General features: G+C 32.0%; 1 long non-coding RNA gene across 1 annotated transcript; it reads left to right on the top strand.

Moving 5' to 3' along the window:
* Positions 1–624: 624 nt before the first annotated feature.
* LOC132618414 (uncharacterized) lies at positions 625–3,400 on the top strand. Its single transcript, XR_009574094.1, has 3 exons — positions 625–1,064; positions 2,351–2,667; positions 2,761–3,400. It is a non-coding gene; the product is annotated as an uncharacterized LOC132618414 (long non-coding RNA).
* The last annotated feature ends 16,166 nt before the right edge of the window (positions 3,401–19,566 follow it).

Genomic DNA, 19,566 nt, shown 5'->3' with positions numbered 1-19,566 from the left:
TAGATTTTTCAACCTTGTTTTTTTTTTTCCAGAATTTTCATTTTTTTTTCTTCAGATTTTTTTGTTTGAATTTGATTTGGGAAAACAGTGATTATAATCCAAACAAACCCAAATGTGAAAGGAAGCTTCCTCACACCAAGTAGAACAAAGTTCATCCATTAATTTGATCAAACAATCAAGAATTTAAAGAAACCCACTTAGTGTTCTTCATAGCTTTCTCCACAATGGGTTTAATTTTCTCCCCAAATCAACTCAAAGAATCTCCAACCAAGCAACAAGTAGCAACAGAGTTTAATTTATGAATTTATAATAGGTATTATTTTGACAAAAAAAATGGAGATGGGTATTAAATAGGGTGAAGAAGAAGATGAAGTAGCCTAAAAATGGAGGGAGTTCAAAATTAATCTATGTTGCATCTATGTAGCAGCTGAGTTGGCACTCCAAAACACGTCAGATGCTGTTTTTTAAAGGCTGTCACGCGCCACTGGGCGGTGCATTCACGCTCTTGTCCACATCAGCAAAAAAAGAGCATTTTGATACTGAAATTTTTTGTCCAGGGGGGTAATAGGACCCCCGCAAAGGTTAGGTGTGTAGTTGGTATTTTGATCAAACGTTGGGGGGTATTTTGAGTATTTTCTCCCTTATATTTTAAAATCAAACACTTGTGGGGTACTATAAAATTTTTACACTTATACCCCCTATGAGGTATATTTGTAACTAAGGCCTCATTTGTTTGCACTTAATGGGGGTCTGAATCTGAATGGTTAAGATTGCAGCCCATTAAGTGCATTTGTTTTTTTTTTTTTTTAAATTAATCTCGTAATAGGTTCGGTAATGTCTGATTCGGTCAGATGTGCGGAAGAGTTTGACCACTATTCAGACTCTATTTAAAGCCTATTTTATTTCCCCAAAAAATCTCTAACGTCGTTTTTTTTCCCTCTATTTACGCCTGAACACTCTCTTTCTCCAACAGCTTGGCTCTATCTCTCTTTCTCCAACAACGTCTGCTCTCTCTTTCGCATGTTTCTTCAAGTAACACTCGGCTGAAATTCTTTGCTCTACTGGTAAGATTTCTTTGTTCATTAAATTGTATATTCACAATATTCTTGATATTTGTTTTTTGGTAAAGTATGTACACATTTTATTTAATAACATTAAGCAGATGTGAAGATTACAGAAGAGAGAAAGCAAAAATAAGATCATAGTTAGTTTAAATACCAAAAAAATTAGACTATTAATAAGGAGCTGTCAAAATTCAGAAATAGGTCAATTCTAATTGTTACATGGGTTAGCTTTTGGGCCAGCAGGACAAGTTAACTAAATATTTTTGCCTTCAGAGAGTGCCTTGCAGTTGAGATTCCATAGAAACATCTACAATTTAGCTCGTATTTATTGTTGGTGTATTATTTTCTTGTGAAATTATTGGGTTTTAATTTACTGTCCCAAAGATTTTATGGGTACTATAGGACTTCGTTGAATTAGGATTTTGAATATCAACTGATAATCTGAATAAACTCTTAGCTTGTTTGATTTTCAAGCAAAGGTTTTTGCACTCAAAATTGTTAGAGTTTCTTTTGTCCTTTTTTGCATTGTTAGTTAGCTCCAAGGTGTATAGTTAACTAAGTTGCTCGGACTGTCCAAAATTGTTGTTGCACCCATGTAGGATTCTTCAAAAAATGCACTCTTTTTGGAAGATCCAACACGCACCCGTCGACATTTTTGAAGAGTTCGAAAAACATAGATAGTTAATGCAATGAAAAGGTGCAATCTTACTTTAGAGTGCCTGAACTGTTTTGAGCTTTATTTTATGTAACAATGTTGTTGGAGAGTAATGCTGCCAATATTTCATGATAGCATTTACTTTGAGGTATGATCACCTGTTTATTTATCAAAGAAAGAACATTTTATCACTAGCTCATTCTTCATAAAATATAGTATATTTTATCAACTTTTATGAATTCTGGCAAATGGGTACAACTACAAAAGCATTTATAAACCAATCTTAAAAAGATAACAACATTCACAAGATACATCCCCCAGTTTCTCGTGTTAATAACCATATCAAGTCCAAAAGACAACTCCATTAGCTTTGTCTCAATTGTAAGAAGTAGTTACTAGTATCAAGCTTCAATCAAGATTGACACCATCCTAATTATCTTGACATCAGCAAGACTGAATTGGTGTATTAGTACTTATACATTGCTTGGTGTTGTTGTATGTACAACTGACTTTTTAAGAAATTGGAAGTTTGGTCTCTCAGTTACTTACCATTTTAAATTTTGGTTCATGTATTATGTAATTTTTGTTGTGTTAGTCTATATGTTATGATCATTAGAATTATATATTTCAGTTATGGAACAAGCTAGCGAAAATTCAAGAGTGACTTGGAGAATTGAGGTAGTAAAAACTTTTTTAGAAACTTGTATTCAAGAAGTATCGTTGAATGGGAGACTTGGAAGTAAGCGAGATTCATGGAACAAGGTTAAGATTGTTCTTAAGACTTCTCAAGGCTTTATAGTCACACAAAAGAAGATGAAGAACCAATATGATTATCTAAAAGAAACATATCAAGCTTGGTTGCCAATAACTAAAAAGACTGGCAATATTTATGATCCAACAACCAATACTATTCGAATGTCTAATGAGGAGTGGGATGAGTACATAAAGGTTAGTTCATTATCTAGTAATTTTTTCACGTTTTTATTTAAGGAGAAAGGTTTAAAGTGTATATTGAAAGTATAATCTCTTATATTTGGATAGGCTCATCCAAAAGCAAGACATTGAGGAGTGCCCCTCTACCCTTTCCGGAACTTCGTACAACATTATTTGAGGGTTCTACTGCAACAGGCATTCATGGTTGGAGTCCAAATTGTACAACTCCGCGGCCTGGTGCCTCTTCCGTATCTACTAATATAGATATAGATTCACTTGATGACATTGAGGATCTACTTGGGGATAAAAATGATGGGGCTTCTAAAGATTCTCCATCTGAATCTTCAATCCCGATTGAAAACAAGAATTTGGGAAAGAAAAGAAAAACAAACAGTCTTAATCATTCAGTGTTCAGATCTACAGATCACATCTTAATATTCAAATGTGTATTCAGACATCTTAATCTTAAAAAAAAAAAACAAATGCAGCCTAAGTATATTAAAATATAATTATTAAAACGTAAACTACGCTTATGTATTCCAATATATAATTTAATAAAGAAGATAAACAATTTTATTGAAGATCTTTATTCACACATTTGAAATAAACATTTTTGAAACATATATCTTCAAAACCTATAGCTAAGAAATAAACACAAACTAATAAGATATACCGACTATTAATAAAAACTTTCCTACAATTTAAACATGTAACTTACTTGTACTTTATTAGTTATAATATTCTACTATATCGGATTTCTTTTCTTTTTTTGTTCGTTTGTAGTTTGTTTATTTATCCTTCCACTTCAAATGCTCTTAGAATTACATAAAACTTCTTATTTATAATTCTTATTTTGTCTTTTAATTAGTAATTATCTTATAATATATTTAATTACAGATATACCTCATAGGGTGTAAGTGTAGGACGATGGAAATAAACACTTGACGGGAGGTATCAACCAATAGTAAGCACAGTAGATCATTTGAGACTTAGATGATCAGTATGAGGTGTAGGCGGAGACGGAAAGGTATGGTCCCAAGAGGAGTTCTTCAAAATCAAGACATGGGAAATAGTTTGACCCAAACAATGGACGGTTGACTTATGAAGGGTCTAGGTGTGGCAAGACAAGAGGTCACGGACAAGTCATTAGGCCATACAAAACCGCATAAGGGGCTCGGGTGTATGCAAATTCAATTTCATAAGACATAGTTGCAAACCTCAGAGGGTACCACGACAATGGTAACAGCAAACAAAATTCGGTAAAAGCATTTCTAAGTATAGAAGTGTGCATTGAGCTTAAGATACCAGGAAAGCATTTAAAGCTATGTTTAAAGGAAACACTATTAGCATAAGGAGGGATGTGGAAGAAACTAGAGGTGAAAGAAGCCCTTCTAGATGCAATTAAGGGAAAACATTAGCCGAGTGGTAAGGAAAGAGGATCCGGTCTAAGTATAGTGACCTGATTTAGAGCTTATAGGCAAGTTTTCCGCAATACCAAGTATCCTTAAAAAAAATTTGTACGCATCCAACCAGAAGTATGCAAATGACCCGTCCATCACGCCTACTGAACATCGGTGGAAGCGTACCCGGCCATGTGAGGCTCGGTGATAATACTCAACTGATTAGTGGTTGCACAATTGGTATCGTACCCGGCCGACTATAGCACGGCTCGGTGTAGTAAAATGTATATATATATATAATGCATGCTGGACTCATGAAATGACATTCTGAATCTTTCGGAGTGATGTAAGGTCGGTAACCCTCGAATACCTTATTAGGGCTAACTCATCATCATGAATGTTATAAGAGTCAGGAAATACCAACAAATTTGATAATACAAGCATTAGTGAATCATCATCAACATCAATAATAGTATAAAGGGTGGGAATATTTAATTTTAAAATATAAAGAGTTATGCTACGGTGGTGTTTAGTGGGAATAACCTTTATAATAATTTAGATATCTGTTACAACTGTAGTTAACATTTCCGAAAAGGCACTTTGTAACAAACATCCTTAAAATACAAAATAAAAAGGGGAAACATTTAAAAAAGGGAAAAGGGTAAAAAATACCCTGAACTATTCGAAATAGGCCACCTATATCCTCCGTTAGTTTTTTGTGTCAAAAATACCCTCGCCGTTACCAAAGGAGGCCACCAATACCCGTCTGGTTAACGGCTGGCCATTTATGTTGAAGTGGCAGTGCCACGTGGAAAAAATTATCCACGTGGACGGCCACGTCAGCCTTTCGAATAGTTCAGGTGTATTTTTGACACCCACCGAAAAAACAAATTTAACAAAAGTTTTGAATTTTTTTATTTTTTCACCAACCTCCCTCCTCCTGCCACCCCACACCCCACCCCCCCCCCCCCCAAAAAAAAATTAAATTTTCATTTTTTTTTTTTTTGTTTTTTCACCAGCCACCCCCTCCTCCCACCCCCGCCCCCTACATAACTTTTTTTGAAGATTTTTTTCTTTGGGGTGGTGGGTGGATGGGTGGTGCAAAATATCAAAAATAAAAACTTTTTTGTTAAAACAAAATTAATTTTTTTTGGGTGGGTGGGTGGAGTAAGAAATAAAAAAAAAATTCAAAACTTCTTTTCAAAAAAAATTTGGTTTCAAAAAAAAAGTTTTGAAAAGTTTTTGTTTTTGTTTTTTTTGCACCCCCCCCCCCCCCTCCTCCCCAATTTTATTTGTTTTTTAAAACGAAGTTTTGATTTTTTTTTTTTTGGTTTCTTACTCCACCCACCCACCGAAAAAAAAAATTAATTTTGTTTTAAAAAAAAGTTTTTGATTTTGATTTTTTGCACCACCCACCCACGCCCCACGCCCCAAAAAAAATATTCTTGAAAAGAAGTTATGTTTTTTCTTCTTTTTTTTGGGGCGGTGGGGGGGGGGGGGCTGAGGAGGAGGAGGAGGGGTGCTGGTGTAAAAAAAAAATTAATTTTTTTTGGGGGGAGAGGGGGTGGTGGGTGGAGGGGGGTGGTTGGTGAAAAAACAAAAAAAAATAAAACCAAAACTTTTTTTGGGGGGCGAGGGTGGGGGTGGCGGTGGAGGGGGGGGGGGGTGGTGAAAAAATAAAAATAAAAAATCTCAATTTTTTTTTTGGGAAAAGGGTCAAAAATACCCCTGAACTATTTGAAAGGCTAACTGCCACGTCAGCTTAAATGGCCAGTCGTTAACCAGAGGGGTATTGGTGGCCTCCTTTGGTAACAGCGAGGGTATTTTTGACACGAAAAACTAACGGAGGGTATAGGTAACCTATTTCGAATAGTTCAGGGGTATTTTTAACCCTTTTCCCTTTAAAAAATAAATCGAAAATGACTGGAAAGTATTAACTATTTAATTTTAGCCTATCCATTAGTCAAATAATTAAAGGGCCCCAGTGCCCATCTTTATACATAGTCAAATTTTTGGGTCGAGTTGGATTGCTAAGTGTGGTATACATATTCAGTGTGGTTTGCAAGCTATGGTACTAGAGCGGGGTTTACTTAGAGCGCGCCCGAAGGGTACCCGGTTTACAAAAAAATAAGAAAGTCCATAGGCGGAATTAAAATTTTGAATTTATGTGTTCTTGATTCTAGAAGATACAACTAACTGAATTTTTGATAAATTATTTATACATATTAAGTGAATTTTTAAATACAAACACAAGATTTGAGCCCAAATTACTGAGTCCTACTGAACCCGTAACTGAAACTGTAGCTTCGCCCCTGCAAGAGTCAATATACCTTCTCTTCTCTTTCCAATCACTAAGTACACTGATAGGAGCATACATTGAGAGACGCGGCTAATATCTTGAGTTAATGGTTTCTGGATTTTTAAAAACACAACTTATTGGGTTTTTATTAAATTATTTATACATATTAAATAAAATTTTAAATATAAATATAAAATTTAAGCCAAAATTACTGAGATCTATTGAACAGGTAAATTTTGTTATATAAAAACACTCTTTATTTAAAACAATGGAGAATGAGGAAAATGATTACATGAAGCTGCAGACACCCTGGAGTTCTTTCTTTGAAGAAAAGTTGTTGGAAGATTTGGACGAATAGCGAGTCTTGATCCAATAGCAAAAGAGGCAGCCATGTTTGATGTAAAAGCAGAAGGCCCAATATTCATTGCAAAATAATACTAGTATAGAATCATTCAAGTGTTGTAAATATTTCCCAATAAAGGGGAGAATGACGTATATATACATAAGAATAGAGTTAATTTACAAAATATGACGATACATTTCAGTTTACAAACATAACGATAGATTTCTTACAAAATATATACGAAAATTTTCACTGAAGGATTAGAATTTTCGCTCAAAATTTTGTGTATGAAAACTATATAAAATATGTATATCTCGCTTAAGGCTTAGAATTCTCACGTTTTGTGTATGAAAAGTGTATAAAAGTAGTATGAAATATGTATATATATATATATATATATATATATATATATATATATATATATATATATATATACAATTGTATAAAATTTGTATAAAGTTCTACAACAACATTGTACAACATTCATATAATATTCATACAATTTTCATAAGTCACGATTCTACCATCATTCATACAATTTTATGCTTAACATAAGTCACGATCCTACCATTATTCATACAATTCTCCGAAGAACTAAACTATTAAAAATCATAATAATCAGATAACTTTCCAGAAACTAACTAAAATTCCTAATCATGTAAAACCTAAAAACAGCAACACAAACTAATTATTCAACAGAGTCGTCAAATTCTCCTAGAATCCAAAGCCTCCAACTCTCATCAAAGGCTAAAAACACTAGTTTGGAAGAAAGTGTAGTGCGTGTTTTCCAGTTAAAACAATTCGTCGAATGCCAGTTCATATTCAAGTTGTGGCCCTGGTCCAATTCTAAGATGTGTCTACCATACTAAACGCTTCCAAACCAAAAACTCCACTTCACTATCTTGGGTAAGATTCACATGTTTTTTCATCACAGATCTAGGCAACAACCGATACCGCCGGTGGAAGATGAAGGTTGGAAGTCATCAACATCCTTGCCGGAGAGAAGGCAAGCTTTCTTGACAGCTTCCATGTCTTCTTAGAGACTTCATCAGAGTCGCTATCGGAGAAATCTTCATTGTCGTCGAAGACCATTAAGAATCCTGAATTTAGTTAATCTAGGGTTTTTGAGGAGAATGAGAGGCGGAAGGAATTTTTGGATTTAAAGAGATTAGAATTTTCCGCATATATTATAGGGAAAAGTATGAGCTTTTAAGTTTTTCAGATCTGGTATATTTTGTAATTAAGTTGGTATATTTTGTAAATAAGGAAAAGTATTCTTATGTTTTGTAATATAGTGTCTTAAGTAGCATTATTAGGTCATTTTCCCTATTAGAAATGTGGATGTCCATAACTTTTAGGTGTTATTCCACCATAATGTGTAGTAATACCCATATCTTCACTACTCCCTCATTGATCTCCCACAATCCCATAATCTTTCTCACCTTCTCAAGGATAAATGTCATGTTTATGACAACCTTTCATGTTGCTCAATATATCCCTATAAATAGAGGCATTGAGAATGATGATGTCACACTTGAACACATTTGGATGAATAAGAAATGTTGTCCTCTCTTGTCACTCTTTATCTTTTATTGTTCTTGCCTTCATCTTTTGATATATTGTATTAATTCTTCTAGATTGATTTTACAACATCTAGATATTAATTTCTCACGTCATCCCAATTTATCTTATTAGATTAGGTATGAAAATTTAACAAAGAAAGAAATACTTTTAAAATTATCTCTAAAATATGCGTTGGACATTTGTACGATGATAAATCAATTTTAAAGTTAAATTATTTCTAAATATAGAAAGGGTGACTAAAATGAAAGGGTGACTAATATGTATCGCATAAATTGAGACATAGAAAGTATTCACAATAGGTATAAAAATAGTGAATCGATGCAACACTAACTGCACTGGATGTTTACATCAAATCAATGAATACAATAGAAGTGTCGTTCATACATACATCTATCACTTTATCAGCTAACCATGCTTAAGTGATATATATTCTCACTTAAATTAAATTAATTGATTTAGTGAAAATATCGAGTACAGATGAAGAATTTGTGAGTATGCTAATAATTAGTATAAAATAATTATTACTTAGAAAATTAAAATAAGAGAGGTAAGTTAATATCATAAACTCCATAGGAAGCAAGTGTTATGAAGTTAATTATCCCTTTAGTTTTTTTTTTTTTGGCTTTTTGGTAAATTAGTCTAACATGGGTGACTTTGTTAATATAAATAAACATAAATGACTTTAGTAGATAATTTAGTATAATTGGATGACCATATAAGTTATTCACACTAAGTCAAGGTAGAAAAGTACATAACTAGTCGCAGAAACTAAAATAATTACCCTTGCCTGCCTTTTTTTTTTTTAACTAAAACTTTACCCTTGCCTGTCTATTTACAATCATACCCGTTGAACTAGCGGTAATAGCCAATATATACGGCTCACACATCTAGTTTGCAGCCAATGAATCCCACTGTATCATCGGTGTTAGATAAAGTATCTGTTTTGTACAGCTGTATATAAACATTACATATACTATATATGTATAATGTATATGCTTTGTATAAACACACGAAACCAACCCAAATTACAGTGTATTTATTCTGGGGAAAATGCCTAAAAACACACCTGAACTTATCCTGAATTATTAGTGACACACTTATACTTTGCGGAGGTCCTTTTACCCCCTAGATTATTTTAAATTAAAATTATTAGCTCCATACGTGCTGAGGTTGCAAAGAGAGTATATTTTACTCTGTCAAAGAGAGTGAGAAACACAAAAAATGTTTTTTTTTTTATTTCTGAATATAATTTTACCATATTCTTTTCTTATACTTTTCATTTTCGTTTTCATAGATCCAAAAAAAAAAAAGGGGCCGGGTGAGGGGGGGGGGGGGGGGGGGGAGGGGGGTCACACTCCATAGTTACAGTTATAGAAACGTATTTCTGCGTTTTCCAAATTAAATACTCCTACAGAGAAGATTGTTAATATAGCGAAACCCTAAAAACACAACGCCAACCTCCATAGATGTAAATGACAGATTAGGATAATAATTAATTCCATGGAGATTTTTCAAACCTAAATCCAATTAAAATTTTAGCGTGAGTAGAACTTCAATCTAAAAAAGCTCAAAACAAAGAAGCTTTTTCATAAGGAACAAAAGCCATGCCAATTTAACAGAGAAAATACCAAAGAATTTATGTAAGAGACTAATTTTAATTTTTCTCTCTATTATAATGCTGCAAAAATGATGGCGAATGACAGTGGGTTTGCCGAGTAAAGTTAGTTTTTTATTGCTGAGAACATGAAAAACATGGCGCAATTGCTGCGGTCTGTTTTTATTAAAATGAAGTTGTATCTATCATTAATGGTGGGTGGTTAATGGTCTATCTATGAGGTTTTCTAGCAGTGCAAATGATGGAGCATTTGGTTCTTGTATTGGCGGGGCGGGGGAGGGGGGGGGGGGGGGGGGGGGGGGTTTGAAGTATCGAAAAGGGAAAAAGAAAAGAAATAAAATGGAAGAAAATCAAGAAAAAAAATAAAGGAAAAAAATTAGAAAAAAAATATTTTTTACTAAATATACACGTGGATTTGGGTGTGTCTTTCCAAGGGTGTAATAATTCTAGTTTAAATTAGTTCAGGGGGTGATAGGATCCCCGCAAAATATAAGTGTGTCACTGATAATTCAGGACAAGTTTAGGTGTGTTTTTATGCATTTTCCTTTTATTCTGTATAATTAAATATATGTTGCTCAACTTCTATTGTAACTTTACATATACATCCTTATATACTATTATAAATTATATATATATATATATATATATATATATATATATATATATATATATTACTTATCATTCTTGTACACTAATATATACACACACACAAATAATGTTTATGTTTTGTATAATAATTAATTAATTAATTTGACTGTCAGGAAGATAACAATGATGAAACCAAAATTGACTTTTAAAAAAAATCAAAATTCATATATATAGAATTACAACACAACAACCCAGTGTAATTCCACAAGTGCGGTCTCGGGAGGGTAGAGTGCACATAGACTTTACCCCTACTTTGAGAGGTAGGGATGTTGTTTTCGATAAACCTTCGGCTCAAAGAAAGGCAAACAAAAGCAATCCGAATAAAGAAATTACCAAAAAGTAAAGGAACAATAGAGAATAACAAAAATCAGTCTGAGAAACAAGGAATAACAGCTGAACTGCAATAGAATCATACGATAATCGAAGGGAAAGAAATATATACAGAAGTCAAAGCAAATATTAAATATTTCCTGAAATATTCAGCAAGAAAAAAATTCATGAAATATTAGTCTCATAATAACGGTAAGGTAAAGCTGGCAACCGGTTCCAACCGGAACCGGTTATGGAACCGGTTAAGGAACCGGCCGGTTCCGGTTAAAAAACCGGAACCGGTTAACCGGTTAAAAAACCGGAACCGGTTAACCGGTTTTAAACCCCAAACCGGAACCGATCCGCTTTGGAGTGGTTAAAATCTATTTTTTTTTTGTTTTTGTATTATATATATATATTATAGTATTTATTTGTATATTGTACTATATTTTCATATGTTATACAACTTTATAATTAAAGTTTAAATATTTACTGACTAACAGCCTAACAGCAAGTCAGCAATACAGAATAGTGCTTTTCGTATACATATATATGTATAACTTACATATACTTATATATATGTATAACTTAATATATATATACTAAATATATGTATAACTTAATATATATACTATATATACTTATATATATGTATAACTTAATATATATACTATACATACTTATATATATGTACTATATATACTATATATATGTATAACTTAATATATATATGTATATATATGTATAACTTAATATATATACTAAATATATGTATAACTTAATATATATACTAAATATATGTATAACTTACATATACTTATATATATGTATAACTTAATATATATATACTAAAATATCTACTATATATACTATATATACTTAGCATATATACTATATATATTTATATACTATATATACTTATATACTATATATACTTATATATGTGTATAACTTAATATATATACTATATATATGTACTATATACTATATATACTTACTTATATACTTTCGTTTTTTTTTTTACCGGTTTAACCGGTCCGGTTCCGGTTTTACCGGTTTAACCGGTTTCGGTTTCCAAAATATTAGAACCGGACCGGTAAACCATTAAACGGTTAACCGGAACCGGTTCTACCGGTTCCGGTTTAACCGGTTAAAACCGGTAAGGCCAAACCGGTTACCACCCTTACGGTAAGGGTAAAAAAACATTGTGCTTTTGAAGGCTTCATTTCCATCCAAGCAAAATTTCAGTGTGATTTCCATGCATGTGTGCTTGTGGCTTGTAATAGGGCCCTACGCCCTCTTTCATTGCAATTTGGTTATAACTTAATAAGTAGTTAAGTAGGATACTGAATTATTTTGAAAAATATTTAAAAAGAAGCTGAGAAAGAAATGGGCACGTGGGAGAGAGAAAAGTAGAATGAGGACTAAAGGTCTGTCTAAATGGGCACTGCAGTCATATACAATAGCTGAGCTACAATTGGTAAAGTAGACGAGCGAAGTGTATCAGGCCATAATTATCCCATTAAACTAATTACAACATATACCCATTGTAGCTTTTTTTTTTTTTTTTTTTTATGTTTTATTACATAGGGCAGGGGAGGGAAAATGGAGAAGGACATTACAACGTGAGATTCGAACTCTCATCAGGTGGCCAACCAACTGAGCTATTAGATTCCTACTCCATTGTAGCGTTTCTGGATAATTACCTCTTCTTTTTTATTTTTCTATTTTTTCTTCTTCTTTTCTTTCTCTTCTCCTCCTCTTTTTTCCTTATTTTTTCTTTATTTTTATCCGTTTGTGTTCCTTTATTTTTATTTTTTCGAAATTATATTATTCATTTTTTTTCACCTTAATATGATTTATATACATTTTTGGCTTTTTATTTTCATTATTTTTATTTCTCTTTTTCTTTCCTTTTTCTCATTATCTTTATTTCTTTTTTTCTTTCTAATTTCAATTTTTCTTTATTTTCTATTTTTCAATAATCTAATTTCATTCACTTTTTTTTACTTCTTCTTTATTGTTCCTTTTTTCTATATAATAAAAAGATAACTGATATGGTAAATATTCATTCATTTTTTAATATTTACAACTAATAGAATATGTTTTGTCTTATTTTTCTCATGTTCTTTTCTCTAAATCAGTTTTCAGAATAGCTATGCATTACACATGTTTTTTTTAATTCCTTTCATTTTTCTTTTTCCTTTTTCCTTTATATCCTTTTCTAATTTCATTTATTGTTTTTTTTTTTCATAATCTAATTCTATTCACCTTTTGGCTCCTTTATTTTTGTCCCTTTATTATTTATTTTTCTCTTTTTCTAGTTTCTCTATATCAATAAAAAAAAATAACTGATATAGTACATTTTTTTTTTTACTTTTTCCTATATCAATTATCAGAAATAACTTACTCTAGCATATAGTATGCCGAAAATAATATATCAGTAGCAGTTGAAATATATTGTTGCAGTATACTATTGCAAAGTTATATACTGTTACAATATTCTATGATACGCACATGGTATATATCATATACTGGCAGGGTATCATAAAGGAATTGTTCATTTCTTCAAAAGAAAATATATTATAAAAAGTAAAAAAAAATTAGAGTTTAAGCTTAATTTTGATATTTTAATTTTTATATCAATTCTAGTATGTTTTACTTGTGCAAAAAAAAAAAAAAAAAAAAAAAAATAGAGTCATATTTTAGATATAAATTTTGTTTCTTGCAAAAGAATTTTCCTACACATATATTTTGTACTAATTTAGATTTTAATAAATAAGCTAGTGATTTTAGTATTTTTATTAATTACTTCTTGACAGCGGACAAGCTCATTCAATGGGGAATCATTGCAGATCCTATGTGTTCATTATGCAAAAATGCACTAGAGTCGAGAGATCATTTGTTTGCAATTATGTAGTCACAAAGAGTTTGTGGAATAACTGTTGGTGCACTCTTGGCATATGTAACTTTGATTGTAGTGTGCTAACAACGGATTATTTTGTCTTGTAGTTAGCTGAGACTGATAGAAACCTTCTCTAGGAGGTGTGCTATTCAGACTCACTCATCTTGTCTTTATGTTGTTGTTTGAGATTAGCCCATTGTGTTAGTGTAGCTAGAGCTTTGTAATGCTCCAGTTGATGATTAATAATATTGTTAGTTACCTACCAATAGTTTATTTAGTTTTCTATATTTTTATTAGTATAAAATAGTTAGCTAATATTTTTATGTTTGTTTTTATTTTATCTTTGAAAAAAAGAAGAAGATAAAATATAGAAAAAACAAAAATAAAAGAAAATAAACTAACCTAATCTCACTTTCACATGCGGACATACACATTCGCTGAAAAAAGGAAATAATTTTAAGTGGATCCACTTTGCATCTTGCACATGACAAATTTAAGAAGTGTGAAGAACTAATAATTGGAAAATACAAAAAAAAAAAAAAAAAAAAATCAAGAAAGATGGCTGATCATTTAATGGGCATAGTGATTAATTTGAGCCTCATAGGTACTTTAGGTTATTAATGGGCATATGGGTAAGGGTAATAGGTCCAGGTGGATAATTTGTGTACTTTTCTCTTAAAAAAATAATTATACCTCAATCTTAAGTAAGTTGAGGTTGCCTTGGATATATAAATCTTCATTAATCATGTTTTTTAGTTTAAGTACATCACAGATCAATATATATAAAATAAAATAAACACTAAAATTTCAAATGTGTGAGCTTGCTCATATTGCCAAGCCTAACTTCGAATAAAATAAAGTGGAGGGTCGGAGAAGATTAACCACAACTAACGTAAATTAATCAATTTCTGATGAATATAATCTTTGCTATATAGAGCATAGTTCATAGAGTTAAGATATAAAACTATAAGGAGCATACCTTGGGTGAGATAAAAGAGTGGCAAAAACAATGAGAAGCGAAAGCCATGCTTGAAGAGGGAATACTCAACCAAGAAATCAAAGAAAGTAACCAATGAGAATTAAAAAAGGGAGCACCTTCTATACATTCCTATTTCCTACTATTAATAATGGAGAGTGAGAATTGCCTCAGGTTAGGACCCGATTACTTTTCGGGTCATAGGGGTATTTTTGTAAGTGTATTAAATTAAGATATTTTATGGCATAATATATTCGATTTCTGTTACTATCTGATGTCTTCGGTACTTCGATTATCGTATTAGTTGTTGTAGTTACTGTTTCTTTTCTACTGCTTTATTATGCTTTCTATTGTATTTTGCGATGATTTCTTTACTTCTGTTAATTCTTGTCAAACCTTCTTTGAAATGCCTTTTCTTGAGCTGAGAGTCTACCGGAAACAACATCTCTACCTCCCAAACTAGGGATAAAGTCTGCGTATATTCTACCCTCCCCAGACCCTACTTGTGGGAATATACTGGGTATGTTGTTGTTGTTGAATATATAGATAGACATTTTAACTTGGCCTTAAGTGACAACTAGGGGTGTTCACGGTTCGGTTTGACTCGGTTTTTGGTTAAAACCAAACCAAACCAATTAAGTCGGTTTTTTTTAATATTCAAACCAAACCAAACCATTATAGTATAAATTCTATCGATTTCGATTTTTTCGTTTTTGTCGGTTTTATCGGGTTGGTTCGGTTTTTGTGGTTTTTTTTGATTTTAAAAATGTATTAATACAAAGAACCTTTGAATTAAATGGTAACTAAATACGACTTTGACGTGATCCATTCAAATCTAAGAATCTTCTTAATTATTTCATTAACTTTATTTAGGTATAGGCCTATGACTATGGATATAGAAATTACAGAAACATAACATCTACTTTTCATGATTCTAGTTACCTCCCTACATAGAGCCTTTTGATATTACGCAGCCCTCCGGAAGTTTTGTTATCTAGACTCATCGTGTTTATGAAGCACTGAGAAGAAAGCATAGAAGTTAAAACGAAAAATGATAAACAGAAAGACAAAGTCATCTACCAAATCTTTTTAAATTTCAATTGCCATTTTCTTCCCTTTAATTTGTTACGGATAAAATGCTAGTTTATTAGTATTAATTCAGACGACATGTAAAAGAGGGAACCGTAAAACTGGATAGGGGGAAATTTTTTATTTTACATTTAGCAAATTTTTATTTTATTTTACCTTAAACTTAAATGGGCTACATTTTTCTTTCTAATTATTTGAATTTATATTGGACTTGGTCTGAGCCAAAATTTTGAAGAAGATATATATATATATATATATATAATATTTTAAATATGTATGTATCTATCTATTGGTTTGGTTCGATTTTGGTTCGGGTTTTTTTGGTTTAACACCAAACCAAACCAAACCAAATGTTATCGATTTTTTAAAATTTAAAACCAAATCAAGTCAAACGAAGCCGGTTTTCGGTTTATTAAGTCGGTTTCACTTGGTTTACCGGTTCGGATCGATTTTTCGGTCTCATTTGTGTTATGCCCCATTTTAACCGGGTTAGAGCGGAGTACAACATATTGGAGATTCCTTTATTGTTTTATTTTTAGGAGTCGCCACCTAATTAATTTAACGGTGAATTAGGACACCTAATTATTGATTAAGGTAAAGCTAACTAAACCTCCATCAATAGTCTGCTTAATCAGTGTGATTCTAGGTAAGGGTTCTATATTATCCTAAAGGGAAGGGGTTAGGCATCCTTTAGAATCCGTTAACTACGGTTATCCGGCCAAATTTAGGTTAATTAATTAAATTAAATATAGTGCTTAAATTTATAAAATGGCTTAATATGGCTAAAGTTTTTAGAGGAAAATAATATTAACATAAGATTTACAGAAAACATAATAACTTGCCCAAAAGAAGACTTTAGATGCTACTTAAAAAATAAGATTTATAACTATTGCTTGAGCTTTAAATGAAAGCAATAAAATAATGTTATTTAAAATAATACTTGCAGAGAATATACTAGCTCGCGCGAAAAGAGGATTTTTAAATGCTATTGAAAATAAAACTTTATCATCATTAAGACTTTATATGAAAATATAATAAATGCTATTCAAGATAAGACTTGTATGAAATTATAATATTTTTTGCCTAGAAATAATAGCTTTTGAGAAAAAGAATTCAACAATTTTAAACTTTGAATAAATTATGTTATATGAATATAGCAATATCAAAAGTCTAGACTTATAAATAGGATTCAAAATATATTGTATTAATTATGCTTAAAAATGTGCATGAGCGTTCAACTTGAATGAGTTTCCTATAAAATATATTTGAGTTTATAGTGACATATTGAGGGCATCTTGAAACGACAAGATATATAGTAATACTATTTTTTTGCGAATTAATCATTTCGAATAAAATATAAATATTAAACGTTATAAATGGTTTTAATGTAAAACGAAGATAATAAGATTTATGAAGTTGATGGTTATTCTTCCTTAACTAACTACCCATTACTGAAAACTAATCCTACTAGTTCGTCTAAGACTTTTATCTAAATTGAGAAAATAATACAAAAATAAAGAGTTAGTTGCATAACACAAATTAATATGCACAAAATAGAATAAAGGAAATAAATAATTTAAATGGGCTCGGCCCATTCCGGATCTGCTACGATCTGTTGTTGCTGTCGCTATTGAGCTTAGCCCGGAAACCCCTTTTATTATTGTTGCGGGTATAGGCTAGACACGAGAAAGATTTCGTTGGGCTTTTAGCCCAACATCGAATGCGAAAGAGAAATGAGTCCCTCGGACTCGTACGCGAGGTTCATGCAAAGAAATGAAAGAAAGAGAGATTAGTATATGATCAATAAGGTTAAGCATACAAACATATAAATTCAAAACAACTCCATTGATTATATATGTTATGTATATCCAGGAGCATTTCACGAACACAACTTCAATATGCATTTACATACAAACTTCAAACTGAAATATACTTGCAACAAACGCACAAAATTTGAGCAAACCAAACTGAAATATAGACTATGCATCCCACACAAATGATATATATATATATCTATATACATTAAGTATGCTTTGAGTATACATATGCATAATTCGTAAGCAAACAGCAATGGTGCGCACATATGCATTATTAGGAGTTAAATGGAGACTTACGTGGAGTCACGCAACGTATAGAAAAAGTAATAAAATGGTCATAGGGATGCAACTCATGGCCAGAGGGGCCAAAGAAGGCAAGTGTGAGCACACAAATGAAATTAGGAAGCAAAAATAATTGCGGAGCCTGGAGTATTTATTCGAATCAGTGACATTTCACCAAACAATATAGTAATCTGTTCTTTCTAAAAAGGCAGCAAAGTTATAATAGTAACTATATATCAGATGTAGCATATATACTCATTTTTTAACATCGATTTAAGTAGCAAACAGGGTCATATCAAGAAAGAATGTATTCAGTTTTGAAAAGAAACATCATGAATTAAATCCATAAACAAACTGCCAGATAACAGCAAAAACAAGGAGACAAACAGGAAATGCAAAAACACCACATTCAAATAAAGCTGAACAGTCAAGGGGAGGGACATGATGTTTATACGTTGTAGCTGAAAAAAAACAATGCCTTTATTTCAACTCTTACATGCACATATAAGTTCCAGTTTGAACCTAAAAAGCCATATTCTTCTACTAATACACAGTAAAGATCACTAGAACCAGCAGAGATACTATCAAATTCCATACAAAATAGCATTAGAATGAAACAGGGGTACATTTGACAGCGGACATGACTACAGATTTGGAGGCTAACTAGGCAAAATCCCCTACATTATTGAAGTTTAAACTAACCATGTTTTCACAAATATGAGTCAATAATTCAATACAGAATCCTGATTCAGTTAACAAAACCAAACAGCATCCCCAGGCGACTTCAATATCAAACAAAATCTATGGACTACACTAATAGCATGGTGATCATACTGATTTCATTTCAACAAATCATAGGTGACTGAAACTAATTAAAACTGAGCACAAACAAGTATCGATGAACCTCCGAGGATTATGCTTACCTGCCTTATTACCATGGCATTATTAAACAAATATTGAACAAAACTTATAGAGGTATTCTTCGTTAATATAATCAGAAGTAAAACAGAAATCAGCCACAGATTCGGCTACTAATCATGCCTGGATCAACAACCCTTAAACGAGTTCGAATATCCTACTGACTAATCAATCAGATTTGTATAACAATACGCAATTTAAAACCAAACTAACATGATTAACCCATACTTTTGAATCAATTAAAACCCAGTTATCGCACCTAATACATGTAATTACACAAACAGAGCCAAGCTCGATAATCAAACTATCATACCAAACCAATTAAATCCGAATTACTATCGACACGCAAACAAACTATTTGAACTGAGCCAATCAACTTTAACTAAGCAGCATATAGAATAGCAACTGAAGGATGCGAAAACAAGTAGAAAAAGGGAATTACCTTCTCCGGGTGCAGCGAAGTGGGTGCGAAGCCTTCGATACACACTCGAACACTTCAAAATTCAATTCACAGGCGTAACAGAGGTTGATAAAAATTGAAATTCTTGCTTGGGGATTTTGGCGACAAAAACGAAGGCCTTTGTTTCTATGGAACTTTTCAGGCTAAAGACTCAAATTTTCAAGGGGGTTTGTGCGGCTAAGACCTTGGTTTCTTTGGGGGGTTTCCTCCGATGAAAAAGTCCTCCTTTCAATTAACAGAAAACTCCTCTTTATATCCCCCAATTCTGT

The sequence above is a fragment of the Lycium barbarum genome, chromosome 11 (genome assembly GCF_019175385.1).
Source record: "Lycium barbarum isolate Lr01 chromosome 11, ASM1917538v2, whole genome shotgun sequence".
NCBI lineage: Eukaryota > Viridiplantae > Streptophyta > Magnoliopsida > Solanales > Solanaceae > Lycium > Lycium barbarum.
This window is presented reverse-complemented; position numbering and strand designations above follow the sequence as displayed.